Source organism: Orcinus orca, chromosome 20 (genome assembly GCF_937001465.1).
Source record: "Orcinus orca chromosome 20, mOrcOrc1.1, whole genome shotgun sequence".
Lineage (NCBI taxonomy): Eukaryota > Metazoa > Chordata > Mammalia > Artiodactyla > Delphinidae > Orcinus > Orcinus orca.
The window spans coordinates 31,294,020-31,313,000 of NC_064578.1; the positions used below are offsets into that span (position 1 = coordinate 31,294,020).

General features: G+C 46.0%; 1 protein-coding gene across 2 annotated transcripts in view; it reads right to left on the reverse strand.

Annotated features, from left to right (window-relative positions):
- The window catches only part of CHD9 (chromodomain helicase DNA binding protein 9), a 244,238-nt gene extending 230,487 nt beyond the window's left edge, over nt 1–13,751 (reverse strand). Inside the window, exon 1 of one of the 2 annotated variants that reach the window (XM_049703938.1) lies at nt 13,642–13,751. The gene's annotated coding sequence lies outside the window, so the exon portion shown is untranslated. Of the gene's footprint in view, nt 1–4,859; nt 5,051–13,641 lie in introns of those variants that run through there. The other variant, XM_033418941.2, reaches the window with a different exon arrangement.
- Nucleotides 13,752–18,981: the final 5,230 nt, after the last annotated feature.

The following is an 18,981-nucleotide window of genomic DNA, read 5'->3' on the forward strand; positions in this document are numbered from 1 at the left end:
TTTGCACAGACACATCTCTTCATTTTTCCAGACTGGAAAAAGCTGTTTGCACTGTGCACATTTGCAGAGAGTCACAGTATTTACTACGCTTCCTGGCTCGACAGATTTCTTTCTGTCATTCAGTCAAACGCAGCTTGTATTTTTCATAGCCAGAGCCGAACAGACCGTGGAGGCTCTTCCCCCACGTTGTGTTCAAAAACACAGCACGAGTGACTCAGAAAGCCCGGCTCACGTGGGCAGCGGGAGCGGGTGGTGGTAGCATGTTGTAGAGATAAAGACCCATGTTTAGAAAAACACTGTCTTCCCCTTGGAGGGGTTTAATGACGCTCCTTGTTTTCCCGGCACACATTGTTTTTTGAGCAGCCGGAAGAAACAATTGCTGTACTAGAAACTGATTCCTGCCCTTTGCATGTGACTCTCGGTTATCCATACTGACAGCGGTGGGTAGTTCAGGGGAGTAGGATAATTTTTAAAAGTGGTTAATAATAATATAGAAAATCCTTTCTTGCCAAAATCTGCCTATCCAGGGAAAGTTATCTGTTGAACCACTGTATGCTTGCTAAGAGATAATTCAATCCAACAAACATTAACTGAGCATGCCCCATGTGCACGGTATGGTGACAGGGGTGGATGTGTCCAAGCTGACCACAACCTAACAGGCACTTTACCTTTTTAGTAGAAAACGGTGTGTGGGCTCAATGGCATTCACAGCCAGTGGTGGAATTCCAGGCACTAGGGATGGGCCAGGTCAGTAAGGAAAGTTTGTCGGGGGTAGGAGAGGGGAGAGCTATCCCAAACCCCTTCACCTCATACTCCTAGGTTCCTGTATGTGTAATATACCAGCCAAGCCACCACACTGGGAGTGTAGTCATCAAATCTTGCTCAAAACCTCAGAGTCATGCTGCCCGAGAGTCCGAGAGTGGGTGCCTCATCTTCAGAGAGAACATAACGACGTATTCAGGCAACCTCTGACCTCGCCAGCCAGGGGGAAGGTAAATAAACAGTTACCCTTGATGACACAGGATAGCATCACCTGATGCAATGGAATAGAGCCTCTAACTTCATCCTCTTCTTGGGTTGGCAAAGCACAGAGTCCTCTTGCATTAATTTAAAGAGAGAAAGGGCCCACCCAGACTTCTCCTCAAACCTGCTTTTGAGCCAGGAGCCTTGGGACTTGGAGGGGTGGAGGCAGGCGGAGGAAAGTAGGGGAGGGTTTTTAGGGGACCAAGGGAGTCAGGGGAGCTAGAAATTCTGTACAGTCCAAGTTGATGATGCCAGATGTAGCTCAATTTTTTTTTCTTTTAAAAGACTATTATGGGTTTCCTTTCCAAAGTGGAAATGCAGGGATGGAAAAATGAGTTTCAGTTGCTATGGTAATAGGAGTTGGCTGGGCCTGTAGGAGCAGCAGCTGGAGTAGAGCTAGTGGCCGGGAACCTGGCCCCATGACAGAGGGAGCTTCCGGCTGGGGATAAGACAACAACAGGCTTTAGCAGGAAGGAGAAGGAGGAAAGATGAGAGAAAAGGAGACAGAAACTGTGTCTCCAGACATCGCAGCCTGTGAATCCTGCAGACATTAGCAGGGATACACAATGGGGTTTGTGTGTGCATGAGTGTGAGTGGCTGTGTTGTATGTGCATTCCCACAGGCCAAAAAAAAATGAGAAGCAAAATAAATCCAATGCCTGAAAAAGAATGGCCGAGAAAGCCCTAAGACAGCTGAATGACTGAAGAGGAGAGGGCGGCCATTTAGGAGCCTTCCAGGAGGCTGTGGGAAATGCCTGAACAGGGACTGGCCCTCACATGCTGTGCTCCCTCACCTTTTGTCCTCACACAACTCCTCAAATTGAAACTAGTGTGGGCCAGCAACACAGCCGACAAAATCCCCACAGGGTTAGCAAGACTACGGGTGTCGGTAAGCTGGTTGTTCTATTTCATCTGCACCTCTAGGTGACTGTTTTTGTTCCGGGTAGAAAGAATCCATGACCCTGGGACTCTGGGGTCTTCTAGCCTGGGGCTTTGAAGGGGTCTGGATGTTCTCAACATCACATTCTGGGGAGATGTTTTGATTAGGCCTATGGTGACTTTAGGCCTTTGCTAGATCCCTCAGCAGGGCCCACCTGAGAGAATATTATGCCATTCCCACTCCTACCCCAGTAACAGGGACCACTCAGGCCCTCTCCTCCCATCACGTGGTGGTAAATCGATAGGGAGACCTCACATTTATGAAGGGACTCCAAGTTAGGCTTTTGACACTATATAATCCTATCACTCTCTCTATATATGCTGCCCCTGAGAAACACTGAGAGGATCATACAGTTTAAATGGACCACCACTCCGGTATCTTGTTTTGTATTTCTTCATTTTGCAATGTATCAGGAGACTCAAAAAGTAGAAGTGAGCGCAAAAAAGAATAAAATACTTAGGACTAAACTTAACCAAGGAGGTGAAAGACTTGTACACTGAAAAATGCAAAACATTACTGAAAGAAATTAAAGAAGATACAAATAAGTGGAAAGACATCCCATGTTCATGGATTAATATTAAGATGACACTACTACTCAAAGTGATCTACAGATTCAGTGCAATCTCTCCCAAAATCCCAATGATGTTTTTTGCAGAAATAAAAAAATCCATACTAAAATTCATAAGGAATCTCAAGGAACCCCAAACAGCCAAAACAATCTTGAAAAAGAACAAAGCTGAAGAACTCAAACTTCATGACTTCAAAACTTATTACAAAGGTACAGTAATCAAAATGATATGCTACTGGCATACAGACAGACATATAAACTAGTGGAATAGAATAGAGAGCCTAGAAATAAACCCTCACATATATAGTCAAATGACCATTATGACCTTATTTCAACAAGGTGCCGAAACAACTCAATGGGGAAAGGACAGTCTTTTCAACAAATGGTGTTGGGAAAACTGGATATCCAAGTACAAAAGAATGAAGCTGGACCTTCACTTTATGCCATATACAAAAATTACCTAAAATGGATCACAGACCTAAACATAGGCTCTAAAACTGTAAACTCTTATGAGAAAACATGAAAAAAAAAGCCTCATGTCATTGGAATTGGCAATGATTTCTTGGACATGACAACAAAAGCACAGGCAACAAAAGAAAAAATAGGTAAACTGAACTTCATCAAAAGTAAAAACTTCTGTTTATCAAAGGACACTACTAACAGAGTGAAAAGGCAGACTGGGGGAAAATATTTGCAAATCACATATCTGATAAGGGATTAATATCCAGAATACACACAGAACTCCTGACTCAAAACAACAAAAAACTCAAACTGATTAAAAATTGGGCAAAAGATTTGAAGAGACATTTCTTCAGATATTCAAATGACCAATAAGCATATGAAAAGATGCTCAACATCCCTAATCATTAGGGAAATGCAAATCAAATCCACAATGAGATCCTATTAGAACTATTAATGAAAAAACAAACAAAACAAAATAACAAGTGTTGGCAAGGATGTGGGGAAATAGGAACCTTTGCCCATTGCTTGTGGGAACGTAAAAAGGTGCAGCCACCGTAGAAAATGGTGGGCGATTCCTTCCTTCCTTCCTTCCTTCCTTCCTTTATTTATTTACTATTTTTGGCCATGCTGTGCGGCCTGCGGGATCTTAGTTACCTGACCAGGGATTGAACCTGTACCCCCTGACTTGGGAGCGCAGAGTCTTAAACACTGGACCGCCAGGGAAATCCCAGCAATTCCTCAAAAGGTAAAATAGAGAGTTACCTTATGATCCACTCTGGCTATATACTGCAAAGAATTAAAAGCAGAAATATTTGTACATCCATGTTCATAGCCATATTATTCAGAATAGCCAAAAGGTGGAAGCAACCCAAACGTCCATCAACAGATAAATGGATAAACCAAATGCTGTATATGCATACAACAGAATATAATTCAGCCTTAAAAAGGAAGGAAATCCTGACGTATGCTACAACATGAATGAACCTTAAAGACATTATACGAAGTGAAATAAGCCAGTCACATAAGGACAACGATTGAACGATCCATCCTTATATGTAAGGTACTTAGAGTTGTCAAAATCATAGAAACAGAAAGTGGAATGGTGGTTGTCAGAGGCTGTAGGAAGGAGAAAATGGGGAGGAAATTAAATTAATTAAACAATTAAACCCATTGTTTAATGAGTATGGAGTTTCCATTTAGGAAGATGAAAAAGTTCTGGAACCACCTGGAAATGGACTGTGGTGGTGGCTGGTTTTATAACAATGTAAATGTACTTAACGCCACCGAACTGCGCACTTTAAAATGGTTAAAATGGGGGCTTCCCTGGTGGTGCAGTGGTTAAGAATCCACCTGCCAACACAGGGGACACGGGTTTGAGCCTTGGTCCGGGAAGATCCCACATGCCGCGGAGCGACTAAGCCCGTGCGCCACAACTACTGAACCTGCGCTCTAGAGTCCGAGAGCCACAACTACTGAGCCTGCGTGCCACAGTTACTGAAGCCGGTGTGCCCTAGAGCCTGTGCTCAGCAACAAGAGAAGTCCCCGCAATGAGAAGCCCGCGCACCGCAACACAGAGTAGCCCCCGCTCGCCGCAACCAGAGAAGAGCCAGAGTGCAGCAACGAAGACCCAACGCAGCCAAAAATAAAATAAATTTAAAACAAATTTTAAAAAATAAATTAATTAAATGGTTAAAATGGTAAATTTTATGCCCTGCGTATTTTACCATAATTAAAAATATACATATACAGGTACATAAAAGTGGAAGTGACTAGGGTCAGCATCTCGACCTCTGAGGAGTCCAGTTAGGCCCAGTCCCCACCGAGGAAATGGCCCTTCCCCTACTTCTTCTGTCTTGTCAAAACTTACCACAGGTGCAGACAAGACCACAGGCTGGTGTGGGAGCCCAGCGTGCGCAGGCGGGAGAGAAAGATGAACACAGACAAGGAGTGCTGAGGAGGACGCAGGGTCTGAGGTGATGAGGGCCTTCAGGCAGGAGTGGGCACAGCTGCCAGGAGCTCTGGCGGCTCAGTGGAGGAGGGAGGCGGGACTTCTTGCTTGGCTGCTGCGCGGTGTCACAGAGGAAGTGGTGTTTAAGGGGGGTTTGAGGGAGTGAGGACGTGCAGCTGTGTGAATTGGTGGAGGGCATCTAGGTGAGTTGTTTGTTTGGCAGGCGTGTGGTGTGACTGAGAGGCGGAAGTTGGGAGAGGAGGCTGGGTCGGCAGGGAGGGGAGGCGACCTGGGAGAAGGGCACCCCGCGCAGGAACTTCTCTGCCACACCAGCCTGTGGTCTTGGAAGGGAAGCACTGTAAAGGCATACTTGGCCTTGATTTGGAGCCTTCTGCAGCCAGATGCCGACGGATTGTGAACTGACAATAATAACAACTTCTAGCGACAGAGTACGTACTAAATGCATCTTAATAACCCTAAGCGGCAGGTAGCAATCTCAGCTCCACTTTCAGCTGGGAAAACCGACGCCCCAGTGATAAAGCAGCCTGTCAAGAGAGAGCGCGCGCGCGCACACACACACATGCGCGCACACACACGCACACGCGCGCACACACACACAGCCAGTTAGTGGTGGGGCTGGAGTGCGAACCCAGGCCTACATGGGTCCCAAACTGGAATACATATAAGAAAGCCCTCAGGAGCTAGTTTAAAAACATAAATTCCATTCCCAGTAGCCAAAGCTGGAATAATTTGAGCAACGAAACAAAGTAGTATTGGATGATAGCCTGGGGTATAAAGTAAAATCCACAAGTCCATACTATTACAAATTTAAAAAAAAATTAATCATTGGGAGAGAAGAGCCCAACCTCCCATGAAGAATTCTAAATAAATTATGTAGACACATGACCCTAAAGTACGGGGGACAGACCGCCCACTCCCTTAAGCGTGGGCTGCACATAATAATCTTCCTGGGCTTCCCTGCTGGTCCAGTAGTTAAGACTCTGCACTTCCAATGCAGGGGGTGCGGGTTCAATCCCTGGTCGGGGAACTAAGATCCCACATGGTGCACAGTGCCGCAAAAAAAAAAAAAAAAAAACTTCCTTCCAAGAGAACAGTATGGAACGGGGGGGGGGAAACAGAGTAACTTCACAGAGAAACCTGACAAATGCTACCTCAGCCAGGTGATCCAAGGTAGTAGCAACAGTGGTAAGTCATGTTGATATTATGGACACGTCATGTGATGTGATGAAAAAAGGCACTTTATTTCTGTGGTCTTCCTCTCCAAAACCCATAACCCTAGTCCAACCATGAGAGAAATATCACACAAATTCCAATAGCAGGGTATTCTACAGTACATCTGAGTGGTACCCCTCAAAACTGGCAAGGTCATCCAAAACAAAGGAGTTCTGAAACACTGTCACAGCCAACAGGAGCCTAAGGAGACATGACAACTAAATGCAATGTAGGACACTGGACAAGATCCTGGAATAGAAAAAGGACATTAGGTAAACACTAAGAAAATCTGAATAAACTATGGGCTTGTGTTATTAATAATGTATCAGTATGGTTCATTAATTATAACAAATGGACTATGGGTTAACAAACGGTTAGTAGGGGGACCTGGGTGTGGGGTATATGGGAACTCTCTGTACTATCGTCTCAATTTCTCTGTAAATCTAAACTGGTCTAAAAAAATAAAGTCTATTAAAAACAAACAAATTCCTGGGTTGACCCTCAGAACCCCTGGCCTTCTGGTGCGCATTTGCACAGCTGTAGCGGAGCTGTGAATGAAGTCAGGCGCACCACCTGCCTGATGACAGACTGAAGAGAAGCAGCAGATACAGCAGAATCTGCAGGGAGGGAGACAGTTCACTCCAAGGACACTGCATGCCTCTCCTCCATCAGACTCCTCGAGGTTAGGGACTGTGCCTCTCTCATTGGACTGCCAGCCTTCCTAATGTGCGAAGTGGATCTCCCCTGTCAGACTGGGCAGCCCCTGAGGGGCAGGGCCCACTTTTCCTCTTGAGGAGCTCAAGGAGGCCTTTCTCTGCAGCCCCAGGAGCCACAAATTCTCTATATGCATTTCATCTTCCTTTATGTAAGTCAAGGTTCTTCCTATGAGTGGGAAAAGAGGTTACGCACAAAACGTACATTTTTAAAAATTGAAGTAGAGTTAATTTACAATGTTGTGTTAGTTTCAAGTGTACAGCAAAGTGATTCCGTTATACATACGTACATATAGGTGCGTGCGTGTGTATATATATATATTCTTTTTCAGATTCTTTTCCATTATAGGTTATTACAAGATATTGAGTATAGTTGCCTGTGCCATACAGTAGATCCTGTTGTTTAACAAAATGTACATTTTTTAAAGGCTGGCAAAAGGTCTGCTTGCTCCAAAATAACAGGACTCCTAACCCTTTGGATAAGCATAACCAATGCTCATAAGCAGCAAACTCAATAATTTGGATTCAGTGCCTTAAGCCTCCTCTTCCACCCCCTCCCTCTCCAGTGCCACCTGTATCCCAGTCCTCAGGAATAGACGAGTGATAACAGTAGTAACAGCTTAAAATTGTGATGCTGCCGAGTCTATAACGGAGCAAAACTCTATATCCCAGAAAGCTGCTTCTTGGTTGCAAGAAGCTGTTACTTGGAGGTACACAGCAAGTCACCCCAAAATGTGGGGACACTACATCAGTAGAATGCATACAAAATGTCTGTGATGACTGATCTGCAAAAGTTCTTAAGCACAGGACAGGATGTATCTCTGGACAAAGCAGGAAGAGCAAGGCCTGGAAATCAAATCAAGACTTGACAATGGAAAAAAAAAAAGCCAATTGTATTAACATAAGCTGAAAAATATTAGGTAGAGAGAAATGGTGATGTCTGAGGAGCTGAGAAAAGGGGGTAAGAAAGAGCAAGTCTTTGAGAGTCTATCTTCTCCCACATTGTCCAGGGTAGTGGGAATCCCTTGAGCATTCCAGCCGGCTCAGAGCTTCCCAGAATTCTCTCTTGATAGGGATCTTAAGGTTGGTCCAGGGAGCAGTAGGAAGGCAAAGATTCGGTAATTGATTAGTCACGTCTATCATGAGCACAGAGATGGGGAATCAGGCCAGTAGTGCTGCCATTCTGGACCGCTGTATCCCTCAGAGGATACAAATATCTTAGGCCATCCTGGCTATTAAAATCATTCATCTTGTTCACCTTGTTTGGATTCCAGGAATGCCAAGCTTCTAAGTAGAATTTGGCATCCCCTGTGACTTTCCTACAGGGGAAAGAATGTGCTGATAGGCTGACATGAAGTTTTCAGGCTGCTTCACAGTGCTTGTCCCATTGTGATTTAATATATTTGTGGTCTGGCTTCCTCACCAGGCTGCTGTGAATTTGGTGATTCTGTCCTTTCTAGCCTGATCAGTTCCATGTGCACGAAAGGCACTCCATCTCCGACCTGCAAAGAATGAGCAGCATCTCCAGCCCCCAGCCCTCGTCACATTGGCCCTGAGGGGTGCTTCTCCTGACACTGCTAGCCAGCTGCGCTTTGCCACGTCAATCACCCCGACCGCAGCCGTCTACCCTGAGCCCGGCATGAGCTGTGGGAGGCCTGCAAGAAAAGTGCTACAGCGACCAAAATAAGTTCTGTTGGAATAAGAAAGAATAAGGAAGAAAGAGATCCTGTGCTTGGGGCAAGATGCCAAGAACACATGACAGAAAACAAGCAGAAGGAATTGGCAACGTTTAATCTAGAGCAGGGAAGATCCGGGAGGGCCAACCAGTTCCCTGTCATCAAATACCTGAAGGACTGCAGTGATGCAAAGGGGAAAGATTTGTTCCCTAGGGCTCCAGAAGAAAGTATGACAACCAAGGGCTGGCAGATACAGGGAGAGAGATTTCGGTGAGATAAAAAAAGCGGAACTTTTAAAGGCAGTTTTCCTTTAATATCAGTCATTCAAATATCACCACTTTTATTTTTCTTCTTTCTTCTGTCACGTTTGTGAGAAGCAGTGTAACTCGGCGATTAGGAATACAAACGGAAACAGAAACGCTTGGGTTCATTTTCCAGTCCTGTCACTTACTAGCTACATAACTTTGGGCAAGTTACCTTACTTTCCCATGCCTGTTGTCTCCACTAATAATAGTACCTACCTCAAATAGTACTTAACCCATGTGACTGTGAAGATTGATTAAATTATACATGCAAAATGCTTAGGATAGCGCCCAGCACACATTATGTGCTCCGCAAGTGGTAGCAACTATTATTTTTTATTATAATCTCATACCACTTATACTATTTCTAAGTAGACACATTATTTATCTAAATTTATTTGAAAGGAAACTTTATATTACTACTGCAAAGGCAAAGCCAGAAACACTTGTCAGGTATAGATGGAAACTGTACAAATAAACATAAAACAATGTTATCAAATTTTAGCTAGCTACTGTTGCCTGTTCCACCCCCTGAGTTTGAGGACTGCTGCCTTTTCCATAAGAAGGGAGAGAGCAAGTGTTACCAAAACGGTCTGGTACTTCACTGAAACTTCTCTTGTTGACTGTAGTCAGAAGGCAGAGTCTGGCAAGTTTAAGGAAGTGAAAGGCCCGTGTGGTTGCAGCTCCTGCTCTAGGGAGAGAGGCAGGGCCAGATCAAAGGGACGGTTTAAAAAGGAAATACCTCTCCAAGAATGAGGCTTCGTAATCTTTAGCACTACAGTGCTCTACCACACCGAATCATCCCACCAGGCACCCAGTGGTATGATCAGCACACTTCAAAAAGCAGTCAGAAACATTTCATAGACCACCGCGCTCCCCAGCGCCCCCCGGAGGAAACCTGCAGACAGTTTCCAGACACCCCGCCTGCCTCTCACTTCTTTCTACTCGAAGACATTTTCTGGTGGCAGGCTGCGTACTCCTGACCGCACGCAGAAGTTGGGGGTTTGCTGGGACGCACAGTGTCTCCGAGCAGCCCCAGAGAGACTGAGCCATTTGCTCCAAGGTAACTCACTCATCGACGCATCCTCTACTGGCTCTCCTCCCTTCTCCGGTCCGTTTCACTCTCACTGGGCTTTCTGGGATCACCTCCCAAATGAATTCCGGGCACCCAAGTCCTGGTCTCATGATCTACTTCGGGGAAGCCCCAGCTATGGCACAGTTTAACTGTGGCGCTTGAGAAATGGCTGAGAATGTTCCACGGAGATTCATGAGTCAGGTAAGAATTCAACCAGGAGGACATTTAGTCTCCTTCTGACACTTAGGTCCATGATTCTAGATCGAGTCGGCAAACTACAGCCCACGGCCCATGGGCTCTCCCACTGCCTGTTTTTGTACAGCCTGTGAGCTAAGAATGGTTTTTACAATTTTAAATGGTTGGGGGGGGAAAAAAATCAAAACGAGAATAACATTTTATGGCCCATAAAAATGATATGAAACCCAGATTTCAGTGTCCATCAATAAAGTTTTATTGGAACACAGCTACACTCATTCATTCCCATATTGTCTACGGCCACTTTTACTCCATAACTGCAGAGTTGAGTAGTTGCAGCTGAAACCATATATGGTCCACGAGGCTCAGAACGTTTACTATCTGGCCCTTTACGGAAGAGTTTGCTGACCCCTATTCAAGATCATTATCCTGCAGGGACAAGAGGCAGATTGAGACCTGGTTGCCCAGTGGATGCGAAGCCCATCACCAGACCTAGTATTTAGGGGGTTTTTGGATCAGATGTTCACAGTTCCTTTTCCTACATCTCTGTGACCACCCTCATGACTCCCTCTGCCCTCTGCAGGTACCTAGGACTCCCCCACTGAGGCATTAATGTTTTTATACCAGGAGTAATTTTATTTATTTTTAAAAGGGCATAAGACCTTTTGTTCCCCACACTCTGCCCATTGTCCCAGGTGGTTTCATCGACTCTTGATGGCTTCAGTTACTCATTCTCCCCCAAACAAACCAAATCTCCAGCCCAGGATCGTGTCCTGGATCTCAGATCAACACTCAGATGTCTGTTCAACATTAGATTAAGATGGGGGTGGGGAGATGGGTTTTGCTGTTTACCAGTGGTATAGCTTTGAGCAAGGCATATAACTGCCTGGGGCATCAATTTCATCACCTGTCAAAGGTGGAAACAACCCCGCCCAGTCTGCCAGGATTACTGTGGTAACTGGACGAAAGAAAGGTGAGCTGCCCACAAAACACTGCCACCTGGCCCCAGCCTCCCTCTCCAGCATATTATCATATTATTGGGCCTCTGCTTCCTCTGACCACTACACTCCCTGCACACTGGCTCTCCTTGAGCTCCTTGACTTTGCCAAGTTCTCACCTACCTCTGGGCCTTTGCACATGCTGCTTTTTCTGCCTGAAATACTTTCTCCTCATCTCACCCCCCACCCTGGCTGCTTCTCAGCCTTTCTGAGCCCTAATCCATATGTATGCCTTTCTGTATGCCTCTCCATCTTTGTGCTTGATTCTCTCAGTGCATGTGCAGTGATGTCTAATTAGAGTCAATTCTCATTATTCACAGTGGTTATATTCTATAAAGTTGCCATGAACATGGAACTGGCAAATACTGATCTATTGCTCCTAAGGGAAAAACCTAAGGTTAGGTTTCTGCAAGCCTCTGGTCACATTTTCATCTACAGATCAATACCTAACCTTATTTTATGTGTGTTTCTGTTTCAAGACTCCTTATTTAATATATATTGTTGATTCATTCACATTGAACTCACAGCCAATACTACTACAACTCATGCCTGAACAAAGCTTATCTAACACACATTTTCTCCGTAAGGCACATCGCAGCCTTCTTGTGCTTGGGAACACTGGACAGCACTTCAGCACTATGTTTGGGGGTGACTGTAAACAGCAAAATCACCAACAGAAAGCACAAAAATGCAAAACAAACAAAAAAAAAACATGGCACTAAATAGACCACAAAAAGGACACTTGTTCACAGTTCTGAGAGCTGAAACAAGAAAGCAGTGTCATCTTGTTTTGACCTCAGCTGGGAACACGTGTGTTGAGCGACTCAAATTTTTTGCCACTGTTTGCGTCCATGAATGACCACGAGAAGCACTGTGGCTATTGATTTGGGGGTGACAAATAAATTTTAGCAAGTGGGAGAATTTGCAAATACGGAATCTGCAAATAATGAGGATCCACTGTACTTTCTTCCCATTTCTCTCATTCACTAGCATGTGAGTTCACTGAGGACTGGTTTACCTCTGTCTTACCGTTTTACCTCTAGCGCCTGGAAAACAGCCTGGCACATAGTAGGCTCTCAATAATAAATCCAGTTTAAATGAACACATGAGTCAATTCAGTGGAAGTGCTTCGTTGGCAGCAATGACAGCTAGTGTTTACGGAGCAGGCACCACGAGCTGCCCTGTGCTAAGTGCTTTTTCTATGTTTCCTCTGCCAACAAGGGAAACAGCAGATTATTGTACTTTTGCCATGGGCTCTGGAATCAGACTGCCTGGGTTCAAACACAGGACCTGCCTTTTATTAGTTATTTAACCCTGAGCAAGTTCCTTGACCTCTCTGAGCCCCAGCTTCCTTCACTATCAAATGGGGTAGTTAGAGTAGTACCTTGTGGGTTATGGTGATGAGTTGATGTGGCCATGCGAAGAAAGCATTTAGCACTGTGCCAGGCACAGGCAGGTCCGTAGTAAACATTACGTCTTATGGGCAATAATTCCCATGGCAACTCTAAGAGTTTTATATGATACTATCATACCCATTTTGCAGATGAAGGAACTGAGGCTAGGAGGGGTTCCATGAGTTTTCAAGGGTCACACAGCCCACAAAGGGCTGGCTCTGGGAACTCCAAGCCTATGCTCATAACCGCTTTGGTGTAAATGCAACATTTACTAATATGATGAGGGCTGCTCCAGGAGGCCCCCTGAACTTCTGTAGGATCTGGGTAAAAAGAAACCCGCCTCTCTCATGAGTCTTTTCTCATATTCTACATCTGTGTCTTTCTGTTCCCTGCCCACTTCCGAGTTCAACCCTTTCAGAACCAGCCCTATTGGGAGGGAAGATGTTGGTTTGTTATCTTGGGTTTGACAGCTCAAAGGTGGAGATATTTCCTGCTTAAAAAGCATGTTGAAGAAGGAGGAGGAGGCGAAGAATCAGCATTCTGGGCTGCGACAACCGTCCTCCTTTTTCTCCAACCCTTTAAATCAAGGATCCTCACACTTGGCTGCTAGCTGGGAATCTCCTGGGAAGCTTTGAAATGTCCAGATGCCCAGGCCCCAACCCAGACCTCCTACATCGGAGTCTCGGAGGTGGGTGGGGTGGGAGGGAAACGGGGCATCAGTATTTTTTAGTGCTCCCCAAGCGATTCCACTGGGCAGGCAAGTTGGAGAAATGGTGCTTTGGATCTTATTAGCACTCAGCTCCAAAGCTTAAGTCGCTCTGGGTGGCAGTAACTCTTTTCTCCTCCTAGGACTGGCTGTTCGGGGATTCGGTCAGGCTCTCCAGAGGAACCAGCTAGTGGAGGATGTTTGCGTGCGAGCGACCTGGCGTCCAGCCCTGCCCCTAGGCCCAGCTTGGCGACTGCGGGTCTCCAGGTCCCCACAGGCAACGACACGTGCGGCCGCTCCGACCTGTCTAGTCGTCCGCGGAGACCGCCGGCAGGGCTCGGCGGCCGCCACGCTGCCCACGCCTCACCACAGAGGTTCGCGGGAAACGCCCGGGGCTCAGGAATCCTACCTTGGCTGTCGGCGCTGCCCTCCGGTGCCCGCAATCCTGAGACTCCGGTTCGACCTGTCGCCGGGCTCCGCGGTCGCTTTCGTCTGCGCCGGAGAGGCGCCCACTAGAGCGCAGGCGCCACCTAGTGGGCGCGGGGCGCCGGCTGGGAGGTGCGAGCTCAATCAGTCCCGGGCGGAAATGCAGCCCGGGCTTCCCAATTGGGCGGTTTTCCTACACGCTGCGCGCGCCGGGAGCAAATCCCGGCTGGGTGGGATCACCTTCACTCCTTAGAGGGCACTGGGAGCAAAACTTGCTGAACTTCCTTTTGAGGGCACGGAGGGGCTGCCAGGCCCTGGCTGCTGGCCTGGAATGCATAGTGGGATTTTCCTGGCGGGACTCAGGGATCTTGCCTTTCATCCAAAAGCTTTCAGTACACTCCAATGTGGCAGAGCCTCTCTTTTAAATGTCCTGCGAGCATCAGAAGATGCAAAGGACTGGGTTTCTCTTAAGCCCAGGGAGGCATTTTCCCTACTAGCAACCCTATCTTTTTGCCCCGCCTCACACCCCGCACCTCCCCACGCCCTTGCCCTCCTACTCTGTTCCCTCCTGTCCCTTTAGCTGAACTTTATTAAACACCCAGCCTTTGTCACACCCGGAGACACAGGTCCCTAAGGAGCTGGCAACCCAAGTTATGTTTCTGACCCGGGTGACATTGACATTTCTTTGGTTGAGGCCGTCCTTGGCACTACAGGACATTTACTTCCCTCACTCCATGGCGCTAAATGCCAGTAGACACCTCATAGTCATTGTGACAACCAAAACCACCCCTTCATATTTCCAGTTGTCTCCCGGGTTAGAAGAGCACTGCCCTAGGCTGAGAACCTATTAGCTGATTATTAAGGTCAGGAAAATGGTGGCTTATTGAAAGCGTGTACATTTCATTTATTTCTTTCTTCAACAAATGTTAACTGAGCACTTACTATGTGCCACTTTCCTACAAACAAGGGATACTACAAAGGACAAAACAGCTCAAAATTTCTGCCCTTGTTGAATTCCCATTTATGGAACAAATTAACTTTTAGCGCACACACAAAGGCAATGCAGTGTAATTGAGCTCTTCGCAAGGTAAGTACAGGATTTCTTTTTTAAATACATCAATTTATATAGTGCCCTGGTGCAATGCAGTGGAATTGAGCTCTTCTCAGGATAAGTACAGGATTTATTTTTTTAAAAAAATACATCAATTTATATAGTGCCGTGGTGATGGAGACAAGTTTGACAAAAACTTCTTTTAAGGCAATTTATCTCTGTGGTGATTTGGGGGGATAAGTTCACCAGTGGAAATATTAGACACACTCTGTGACAGTGAGACCTGAGCCAATCCCCCCTCCCCCCACCTTCGTGTGCCTATTTAAACTTTGGTCTCTCTGTACTGGTGTCATCTGGTCAAAGTGACCATCAAGAGTAGAGGGGAGGGGGAGGGGAGGGAGTATTACCTATGAGCAATACCTGGAGGGGCAAGGGGTTCGCGCGTGCGCGCGTGCACGTGTGTGTGTGTGTGTGTGTGTGTGTGTGTGTGTGTGTGTGTGTGTGTCACTGACGGGGGCCACCCCCAGCCTACTTAGGGCTTGCTCGTGCCCTGGTGAAGGTGAATCAGTCAGAGAAGTGCTGACAGGTACACTTCCCATTCTGTCACTTTGAAGTGTCTCTGAGTCACTTCCAGTCCTTGCAAGAGCTCCCTCCTCTGCCCCTACACACCACCCCACTTTGGCCCAAAGCTTGCCCCAGCAAAGACCTAGATTATAACCTCTGCAGGTCTGATGCCAGGCATCACCGGATGAGGTTAAAGGTTTCCTAAGGACTTTAAGAAGAACTCTCCCCTGAGTTCTTCTACCGTTTTGTTCATTCCACTAATCACAGTGCTTTGGAAACTGTGGTTATCAACAGGTCTGTATTCTGCATAGGTTCTCCATAGGTGATCTCCTTGAGGGTCTGCGCCATGTTGGATAGGTAAAAGTAGTGTCAATAATAATAATAATAATCTGTAATGTTATTAGGCACTAAGAATTTTAGATTGACTAGTTGAATCCTCACAATAATCCTATGAAGTAATCACTGTTATTTTACCCATTTTTTTGATGAAGAAACTGAGACTCATAATGCTTAAGTAATTTGCCTTGGGTGGGAGAATTAGCAAGCGGTGTGGCCAGGACCTGAATTTGGATTGCCTGCCTGCAGAACCTTTGCCTCTGAGCACTCCACTGCTGTTGATGGAGCGCCTGGATAACCGTGCTGGGCACTGTGTTTTAGACACGGGACAGCATGAACAGGGCCTCTCATTTTTATTCCTCTGTGCTCTTGTTCTGTCCACTCTTTCCTTCAAAGGGAGAATTTTGTGTGCTGCATTTTGTTTTTTAATAAATTCATAATGTTATGAGATGTAATGTATTTTTAGTAGGTGAGGGCTTGTTTATCTTCTAGAAGCTTGCTCCATTAAAGAGGGTGAGGGAAATTCCCTGGCCGTCCAGTGGTTAAGACTTGGTGCTTTCACTGCTGTGGCCAGGATTCGATCCCTGGTCGGGGAACTAAGATCCCTCAAGCCTCGTGGCTCGGCCAAAAAAAAAAGAAAGAGGGTGAGAATCCTCTATTTTCCAAAGTGGATGGAGCTGGAAATGGGTCACCAGGAGCATGGGCAGGATGTCAGGATCCTGGCAGAAGGTGGGGTAGAGAAGGAAGGAGGCTAGGATGCCGGAGACCAACAACAAAGGGGCAGGTGCCTATCCCAGGAAGGTCACTTGGTCTTGCGAGGCTGGCCCTTGGACTAAATGGAAACTTGACTTTGGGGGTCCTATAGGCTTACGGCAGAAGTAAGTTTGGTCACTTTTTGGTCATGAACGGCATCTGCAAACCCTGCCAGATATTATGAGGTGTATTAGCAGGATGACATATATGCGGTTTCATTGACTCTTCCCAAAAGTCCAGGAAACTGAGAGTCAGAGAGGTTAAACAACTTACTGAAGGCCACACAACATGTACACTGTAGAGTTAGTATTCAATCTCAGATTCTTCTCAGGCTGAATCTGGTGCTTCTAACCATGACCATTAGCTGCCTTTCCATAAACAAATGGTGAATTGAACTGAACTCCTCAGGAGGGATTTGCAGTTCTTCGTTTTGGCCAGGTTGTCCTTTCCTCCTCTACCAGCTAATATTCTGCTTATCCTTCTGGGTCCAGCTAGAGGAATCCCTTCCCTATTCCCTTTTCCCAGTGTGACCTTTTTCCTGTATTAAAGCACTTACTGCATTCTGCCTCATGGTTTAATTCCCTGCAAAGATGGTGCCTTCCCCAACAGATTCTATGCCCTTGAGAACAGGATCCACGTGGATTGTGCTAGATGGTTTGTTTCCCTCTCCACATCTGCTCTCCTTTTCCACCCTGCTCTGCATCCTGGGAGGCTGACCTAAATGGGCAAGACCGAAGGCTTCTATGCCCACTGGCCTCAAGTTGGGTTTGGCCAATGGGAGCCCTGGGAGGGATTGGAGGGAGGGAGGAAAATGAGGTTGGGGTGCTTACGGCCCCAGCTCCCTTCCTGCAAGGTGCCTTGGGCCGGCCACTCTTCTGCGCTACAGTCATAGCTGTAAGGTGACCCTCTGCACACAGCCCGCTCTGCTTCCACATCCAGGTCTCCTGAATTGCAATTCACTAAGGTTCTGGAAACCGCGCAACACCCCACATGGAACCTTGTAGCATGTGGCTCAATAAACAGCTGTTAAGCTAAATTAGGGGCAGGTGTGTTTGTTTGTTTGTTTGTTCAAATGAAAAGCAGGAGAGAAAGGATTTTAAATGATCTTGAGAATTAGGACCAGATGGCAAATAAGCTCCTAGGCTCCTGGCAAACAGTATTTATTTATTTTTTTGTTTGGATGATCTTAACATTTTTTCCTTAAATTAATATACAGCAAATTTGACCTTAAAATTTTTCAGGTACAATTCTGTGAATTTCAGCATGTTTAGATTTGTGTAACTACCACCACAATTAGGACACAGAACACCAAAAACTCTCCAGCCATCACTTTGTAGTAACACCACTGATCTGTTCTCCATTCTTATATTTTTGCCTTTTTGAGAATGTCACATAAATGAAATCAAACAGTAGGTAACCTTTAGGCTTCTTTACTCATGAACGTCTTTGAAATTACGTTACGTGTAACGACAGTTTTTCCTTTTCATTGCTGAGTAATATTGTGCTGTATGAATGTACCACAGTTTATTTATCCATTCACATTTGGATTGTTTCGAGTTATTGATTATTAATAGAGCTGCTCTAAATATTTGTGTACAGGTTTTTGTGTGAACGTAGGTTTTCATTTCCCTTGGGTAATGTCATAGACTGGATGCGTTGTCCCCCCCCAAATTCATATGTTGAAGCCCCAATCCCCAGTGTGACTGCATACTTTGGAGATAAGGCTTTTATAGAGGTAATTAGGTTAGATGAGGTCATAAGGATGGGGCCCTAATCTCACTGAACTAGTGTCCTTATAAGAGAAGGACACCAGAGTTCTCTCTCTTTGTGAGCACAGGGGAACGACCATGTAGAGATGTATCAAGAAGGTGGCCATCTGCAAACCAGGAAGAGAGCTCTCACCAGAAACCAAATTTGCCAACACCTTGGTTATGTACTTCTAGCTCCAGACCTGTGAGAAAATGTCTATTGTTTAAGCTTCTGAGTTTGTGGCATTTTGTTATGGCAGCCTGAGTAGACTGATACAGGTAAATATTCTATGGTAAGTGTATGTTTAACCTGATGAGAAACTGCCAGACGGTCTTCCAGAGTGGCTTTACCATTTTGCATTCCCACCAGCAGCATATGAGAGTTCCGGTTGCTCTGAAGCTTTGCCAACATATGGTATTATCATTAGTTTTTATTTGTGTTTTTTATGTTGATACTTTCTGCGTGCTATGTTTTGTAGGTGGTAAAAGTCAAGGAAGCATTTTATTTTATTTAAAAAAATTTTTAATTTATTTTACTTATTTGTTTTTGGCTGCGTTGGCTCTCTGTTGCTGTGTGCGGCCTTTCTCTGGTTGTGGCGAGCGGGGGCTGCTCTTTGTTGAGGTGCGCGGGCTTCTCCTTGCGGTGGCTCCTCTTGTTGTGGAGCATGGGCTCTAGGCGAGTGGACTTCAGTAGTTGTGGTGCACGGACTCTAGAGCGCAGACTCAGTAGTTGTGGCACACGGGCTTAGTTGCTCTGCGGCATGTGGGGATCTTCCCGGACCAGGGCTCGAACCCATGTCGCCTGCATTGGCAGGCGGATTCTTAACCACTGCGCCACCAGGGAAGTCCCAAGGAAGCATTGTAAAGCTGA